Here is a 6,754-nt window from a genome sequence, read left to right as displayed (position 1 = left end):
GGACCCTCATTCGGTATAGTTTTGTTCTATATTTTTTATGTCTTCTGTAAAGTTAATGCACTTCGCTCAGCTACCCCGTGCACAATGTTAACGCACGGGGCCCTACGTGTGTACGAATTTTTATTTGCTCGCACCTACAAGTGTGTGAATATCTTGTCGCACACCTACAGGTGTGTGGATATTTTGTCGCTCACCTACAAGCGTGTGATTTTTTTCACACACCTGCAGGTGCGTGACATAATTGTATTTCCAGTGCACACTTCTTCGCCTCACTCGACAGGTTTGGCAGAGGATGAATTGAATACTAGTCTGTGTACTCGAAAGAAAGCCTGTGTCGGATTCGGGAAAAAGATCTCAAGATGCACATGGTGCCCCGCTGCCACGTGTCGGCCGATACTGTGGTGGACCACGCTTATCGGTGACGGCACGCGCTATTCGAGGGTCACAATTAAAAATAGCGACTGCACGGTGCTTCCTTTGCACCCGCGTTGGTGATAGAACTTGACTTTTGAGAGTAGGCCTGAGTAGGTCCACATTTCAAAAATTACAGTTTGTTTCCATTTTACGAATTTATTTAAATTTGACTGGTTTGCCTACATTGGCAATTATTTATATTTTGTGTAATGCAGCCTTAAAAATATTTCGCCCACTTCCACCTATTTATTATCTTTTTGTTTTGCTCGTCATATGCCAAAGTTCTTAATATCTGACCCCCCCCCCCCTCTCTCTCTCTCTCTCTCTCTCTCTCTCTCTCTCTCTCTCTCTCTCTCTCTCTTTCTCTTTCTGTGCCCCTTTTCAGTGCATGTGTCTCTGTGTGCGTGCCTGCGTGTGTGTCAGAGAGAGAGAGAGAGAGAGAGAGAGAGAGAGAGAGAGAGGCAGGCTCGGAGGCATCATGGGGTCTCAAAGGTTCAGGGATCCGCCGGCAAGGTCGCGCCACTGGCGCTGCTCTTATCAGCCGCTATCACTGCCACCCTTGCCGCGCGCGGCCCATGGGCCCGGCCCCTCCACCCACACGCCGAGGGGGGCCGCCTAGCTCGCAGCCACCGCTGCACCCGCGGGCCCGCACTAACAGACACTTGAAATATTCGGCAAAATTTCCAAAGGCGGGAGGGGGGTAAAATATAATTGTGCACTGTGGCTGTAACAACCAAATCATCGTGCGCACAAAACAGAAGTGCGTGAGATGAGAAGTGGAAACATGTTTCCTACACTTGCAAGTGTATCATATTGTTAATAACACACAAAGAGACGCCGTGGCAAGGCGGTGGTGCACTTATGTTACATTTGTGATGCACTTGTAAGTTCAGGAATAGTGTCGCGCACTTCTACCAGTTAAGACTGGTAAACACATTGTAAATGACTTGTACGGTTTTATGACAGATTTGTCAGGCACAACATGAGCAATTTTTTGTGTGCGCGATAGAACAGAACACTTTCCCGGGTATTTTATTGGGCACTGACTATGTCCAATTTTCCCTCCCCAAACGGCTGGTGATACTCCAAACCTATTTGGCAAGGTGTTGAGCGGTCTGAGGAGGGCTGGGCAGCCTTACTCTTGGTTGGCGGAATTGTTTTCGCGCTGTGTATTGTACGGTGACGGCGGTGACGCCCTGACGCCGCCCCACTGCTGACTCTGGTGACGGTTCGGCGCCGACGCTTCAATCGGGCGGCCCGATTCGGCAGCGCATCTATATTTAAGTGTTTGTGACACCGCGACGCGGAGGTGTGGTGGAGGTGCTCGCCGGGCATGGCGGCCGACCATCTGTGCGAGAGAGACATTCGTAATATGGGCTTGGGGTGGGTGCGAAACGGATTCGGGTTCAAAGCAGGGTGGAAAAGAGGGGCTGTTTTTTGTTGTTGTTTTTTTTGTTTTTTTTTGTAATATTTGGAGCTCGCGGCGCCGCGGGGAGCCGCGTTGTCATGAAGCGAGCGGAGGGAAAGATTGTCGAAAAGCGAATGTCAAGGTGAGAAAGCGCGGGGTGTGGGACTCATGGCGCGACGCGAGGCAAGGGAGGTGGGGGTGAGGGGGGGGGGGGGGGGAGCACACGGCAGGTCTTGTTCTAAGAGAAGGGTGGGACGGGGAGCAGAGGGTAGCACCGGGGGAACGGGAAGGGGGAGGGGCAGAGCCTCAGGGCCGCCTGGCGCCCCGCCAGCTCGGGAGGCAGGCAGGTGCTCAGCTGTGCAGTGACGTCCTCGTATGACGTCACGGCGACGTCACACCGAGTGTGCCGTCACGTAGTACGGCCCAGAGAAAGGATATGATTGAAGAAAACATAATACTTGTCTGTGAACCCTCCTGGGGGCGTCTCGAGTCGCGCACGCCACGCGCACCGCACGGGACGGGTTCAGCGAAAAAGATACATAAAAGAAGACGACGATCGGTGAGGTGCGGTCAGTGGAAAAAACACGCGAAAAGTAGTTTAAAAATAGGCGGCCGTTCTCGGCGACAGGTGAGTTAGGCCTGGCGTCCTCACCTCACTCGAACCAGAACGCACGTGGACGCCCAACACCACGCCTCCAGAACCGAAAAACATTTCAATAGCTGTAGTACGGGTCTCCCGGCGTCTTGGGGGCAACGGCATAAGTGCGCAGTGCAAAAGACGTATTTTTTTATTTTTTTTTGACATTTGTTTAAAAATGCTGATTGAGTTAATTTTAACAAATAATATTCTGTTCTTTTTGGATTGGGAGGTACAGCTCAGCAGCATGGAGCCACTACTACTGCTGTGGGATGAAAAAGAAAGAGAGAGAGAGAGAGAGAAGGAGAGAAAGACGAGGCGAAGCCAGCCAGGGGTCGATGCGCCCGCAGCAAAGAAGTGCAAGGTTGCGCGAATTTGTAGAGCACGGCGACGGACGAGCCTCGCCCCGCGCCCCGCCCCGCCCACCGCGCCACGTCACGCCACGTTATGTCACGCTACGCTGTCGCGGTGCTCTTTATCATGGTCTGGAATTACTAGTAAAAATCTCTTAACCCTTTTAGAAGGGTCGAGGCGACGTGGCACTTTTGGCTGTTCGAACTTTTCGAGTTGTTGTTTTTACTGCTCCTCTCGCTGTACGAGAAGATGAGCAATTGCCGTGGGTTCCGTTCACCTCTCTGCTATGTGAGCCGCTCTCTTGGAGCCTTACCGCTACGCCGCGCAGCCCCGCGCGGGTCGATCTTGATAGCAAACAGACGAGTGGACTATCGGGCTCCAAATTATACCCCGTGCGCGTAGAGATCCTTGCGCCCCACGCCCACCTGTCAGCGAGCCGCACGGCGGCCGCCCACCATCCATCAAAATTAGGAAGGGAAGCATCCCGTCGTAGAGGGGCTTTAAAGGCACATTGTTGTGTTTGTGCCCGGGCGGTTACTTGACTTATCGCTGCCGTGATATACGTGTGTGTGCGTTTGCATGCCGCCACAGCAGAGGCCCATGCATACACACTCTAAAAAATAATACAGAATTCTGTATCAAATTTGATACAAAATTCTGTATCAGGCTCTTGTGATATGGAAACATGTAACATGGGTACAAAAATCTGTAATCTGATCAAAATGTTACAAAATTCCGTAAATGTTACTAATTTCTGTAACAGATACAAGATCAAGTAACGTTGGATACAATTTTCTGTATCCCTGGATACAGAAGTATGGAACTTCGTTGGCACGGTCTCCGGGAGCCCCGGTGGCATTACACCGGGTTCCAGCAGTCCTCTCCTCAGGTAGCCTGGGTGGCCGCGCGGGTAAAGGCGCGACTTCCTAATCCGAGGGTCTGGGGTTCAACTCCCGGTGCGGCAAGGTACATTCCTTCAAATTAAATCAAAGGAGTTAGATCCCCAGAAAAAAAAGAAGAGGAGGAAAGGGAGGAAGAGTAACAAGATAAAGAATTACTATTTTAAAATCCCACAGAGGTTCTGTGTCAGGTGATACAGATTTTCGTATCCATGTTACAGATTAAAATCTGTATCAAAAATGATACAAATTTCTGTAACATGTGATATGTGAATTACTGCGTAACAATGTTACAGAATTTTGTACTGATTTTTTTTAGAGTGCAGCGCAGAAATTATGTCATTTTGTTATTTTTAATCTGCCGTTTTGCCGGGAAGGAGGAAGGAGGAGAAAATAAGAGAGATACTGGAAAAACACACTAAAAACGCTAGTGTGTGAATGTCGCACACTTGCACACCTAAGGGTACGAATAGATATTCACACACCTACAAGTGAGCGACATTCACACACTTGCGCTTTCAGTGCAAAGGTTTTAAACCACACCTTTCCAGGGGTGCCGAAAGAAATTTGGATTTAAATGTCTTTGTGACGGCACGAAAGGGCCCTGAATGTGCTGAAAATAAGTGTGTTCCAAAGTGTTTAAAATGACTCAAACGTAAAGACAGTGTTCCTCATCCCGGCTAGTGGTGCGGTGAAGGCTTCAGACGTGGGAGACAGACGTGGCGCATGAAGGGAAAATAACGGGTCAAATCTCTGTTGGCCCTGAGCTTGCGTGCGTTTTTTATCAGGCCCGAAAAAGAAGAAAATAACACACAACCCAAAAAATGACAGTAATGGCAGTAGTATACTGCCCGCTTATACCTTTCTCACCCCTTCCCGAGCCTGTCACCCCCGGCTCGCGGAAAATCCTGCACTGGCGCGAGTGCTCTATAATCTCACGATTCCACAAAGCCGGAATACGGGGTGAAAAAATAAAACACGAAATGGGCCGACGGTGCGAGCTGGCTGCTCGGGCATGCACCCCCGATGGAGAGGGGCGGGGAAGAGAAGGGGGAGGAGCGCGAACCCTTTGTGCGACAGGGTGCGCTAATGTGATTCCACGCCTGCAGTTTTTACGATGGGAACATTACATGACACGCATCAACTCACCTGAGGGAGTGGACGGACCGTGGAGGGGGGAAAGGGGTAGGCGAGGGAGGAAGTGGGGATACCCCGCGCGCAGGGCGAAGGGTATCGGCGCGGAGGCTCTCCAGTCGAGGAGGGAGGAAGAGGGCGCATCTGAGCAGGAGGAAGGGGAGGGGCGCGCGAGGCCGCGGGGCTGGAGGAGCAGCGGGGCCGGGGTTGCCAAACGCGACTGGTTTGTGGAGCAACCGCTGGGGTGCCTCCTGCGCGAGCGGCGCCCAAGGGGAGGAGGACGCCGCGCAGCCCTCTCGGCCGCCCTGCGACCCCCGCCCCGCCCCGCTCCGCCCAGCATCACCCCACAACACCTCAGCCTGCTCGACCCTTATTGTGACGAAACTCTATCGGGGATATGTATTTACATGGGCTGCAGGTTGCTGCTGTGCCGCACTCTCGCCTACACTCGCCATGAAAAATTCGGCGGGGAACTCCCTGCCCTGCCCATCCCTGCCTCAACCTCAACCCCCAGTCTCATTGTTGCTACCCGTCGGCCATCTCTAGCGCCGGTCGTGTGTTTTCTGTTATTGCCGACGAAAACGAAAAGAACGCGGAGCTGAGGCTCGCAGAGTGAGATGCGCGGGCGTCCGCAGAAGTCGCCCCCGCCCGCCCCGGCGCTGACACCCGACGCTGCGCCCCCACGGCGGTTGTAGCGGCCGTGCAGCGCGGACGGCGCTGACTGGGGAGGTTAGGTTCCGCCCCCGCTCGGGCGCATGTGATGACTCGGCGGCCGTACTCACTGTCTTAGAATGCCGCTGCCTTCGCGAGTCTGTTGTGTTGACAGGTTTCAGAGACGATCCGATACAGGAAATGTTCATGTTTTGCAGGGTCTTAGTCAGTTAGTACGTCAAACGCCCGTCGCCGTGGACTGCAAGCAGCATTCCTAACGAGGTAATTTTTTTACGTGCCTGTGAAAACCCTTTGCTGACGTGGTGGCAATTTGGAGAGGGGAAAGAAGAGTTATCGCTTTATTTTGTCAGCCCCGCTCTCCAGATGGAGTGATGTCGTCCGTAGCGCAATGTCGGAGAAACGCGCTCAGGATGGCGACGACCGCCCCCAGCCCCGCCTGGCCCCTGCCGCGGGGCGCCGCCCTCCGCGGCCCTCCGCCAGCAGCAGCGGCCGCCCGGCGGGGACGGTGGCCTCCGCCGCCGCACGGGACCCTGCCCGCCAAAGCGGCAGCAGGTCCACCGTGGCCGTCCCCTCCGCCAGGGTGAGCTCCAGGGCGACGACCTCGGCGCCCGCCGGCGGCAGGCTGCGGCCGGTCCAGGGCACGGGTGACAGGCCCTCGCCGTCCGGCCCCGTTGCCGCGCCCGCGCCCGCCCCCGCGCCGTCCCGCCGCCGCGTCTGCGCTTCGGCACACTCCTTGCCGGGGCGCACCGCAGCGCCGCCCCCGGACAGGTCCGCGCACTCCATTCGACGGCCACCTTCACCGGGGGCCGGCCTGGCCGCGGCCGCGCGCCCCCAGAGGCCCGCGGTCACCGCGCGGCCGCCCGCCGCCCGGCCCGCCGCGGGGCCGCCGGCGCCGCACCGCGCGTCGTCCAAGGGGGCTGCTGCTGCCCCTCGGAGGGCGCACCCGACCGGCAAGCAGCACCAGAAGCAGCGCTGTCCGCAGGTAGGGAGGAGGGCCGAGTGTTGTTTGCGCCTCCCTTCTATTGAGCGTGCGTGTCTTCTAAACCCGCCCACCCCTTTTACAGGTCCAGCAGATGCGAGCGCGAGGGGCGACGGCGCCGCAACAAGCAGGTACCGAGCAGCAGCCAGCGGGAGAGCAGCCAGCAGAGGGTGAACAGCGAGCTGAACCGGATCCAGCAGCAGAGTCAGCCGCCGCAGCGGAACAGCCTCATCAGCCGGGGGCAGATCAAGAAGGAC

At 55.5% G+C, this 6,754-nt stretch overlaps 1 long non-coding RNA gene across 1 annotated transcript; it reads left to right on the top strand.

Moving 5' to 3' along the window:
- The first annotated feature begins 5,398 nt into the window (after positions 1-5,398).
- LOC113218341 (uncharacterized) lies at positions 5,399-5,982 on the top strand. Its single transcript, XR_003304096.2, has 3 exons — positions 5,399-5,575; positions 5,716-5,779; positions 5,869-5,982. It is a non-coding gene; the product is annotated as an uncharacterized LOC113218341 (long non-coding RNA).
- The last annotated feature ends 772 nt before the right edge of the window (positions 5,983-6,754 follow it).

This window comes from Frankliniella occidentalis, unplaced genomic scaffold, assembly GCF_000697945.3.
Source record: "Frankliniella occidentalis isolate FOCC.00 unplaced genomic scaffold, Focc_3.1 Scaffold213, whole genome shotgun sequence".
Classification (NCBI taxonomy): domain Eukaryota; kingdom Metazoa; phylum Arthropoda; class Insecta; order Thysanoptera; family Thripidae; genus Frankliniella; species Frankliniella occidentalis.
This window is presented reverse-complemented; position numbering and strand designations above follow the sequence as displayed.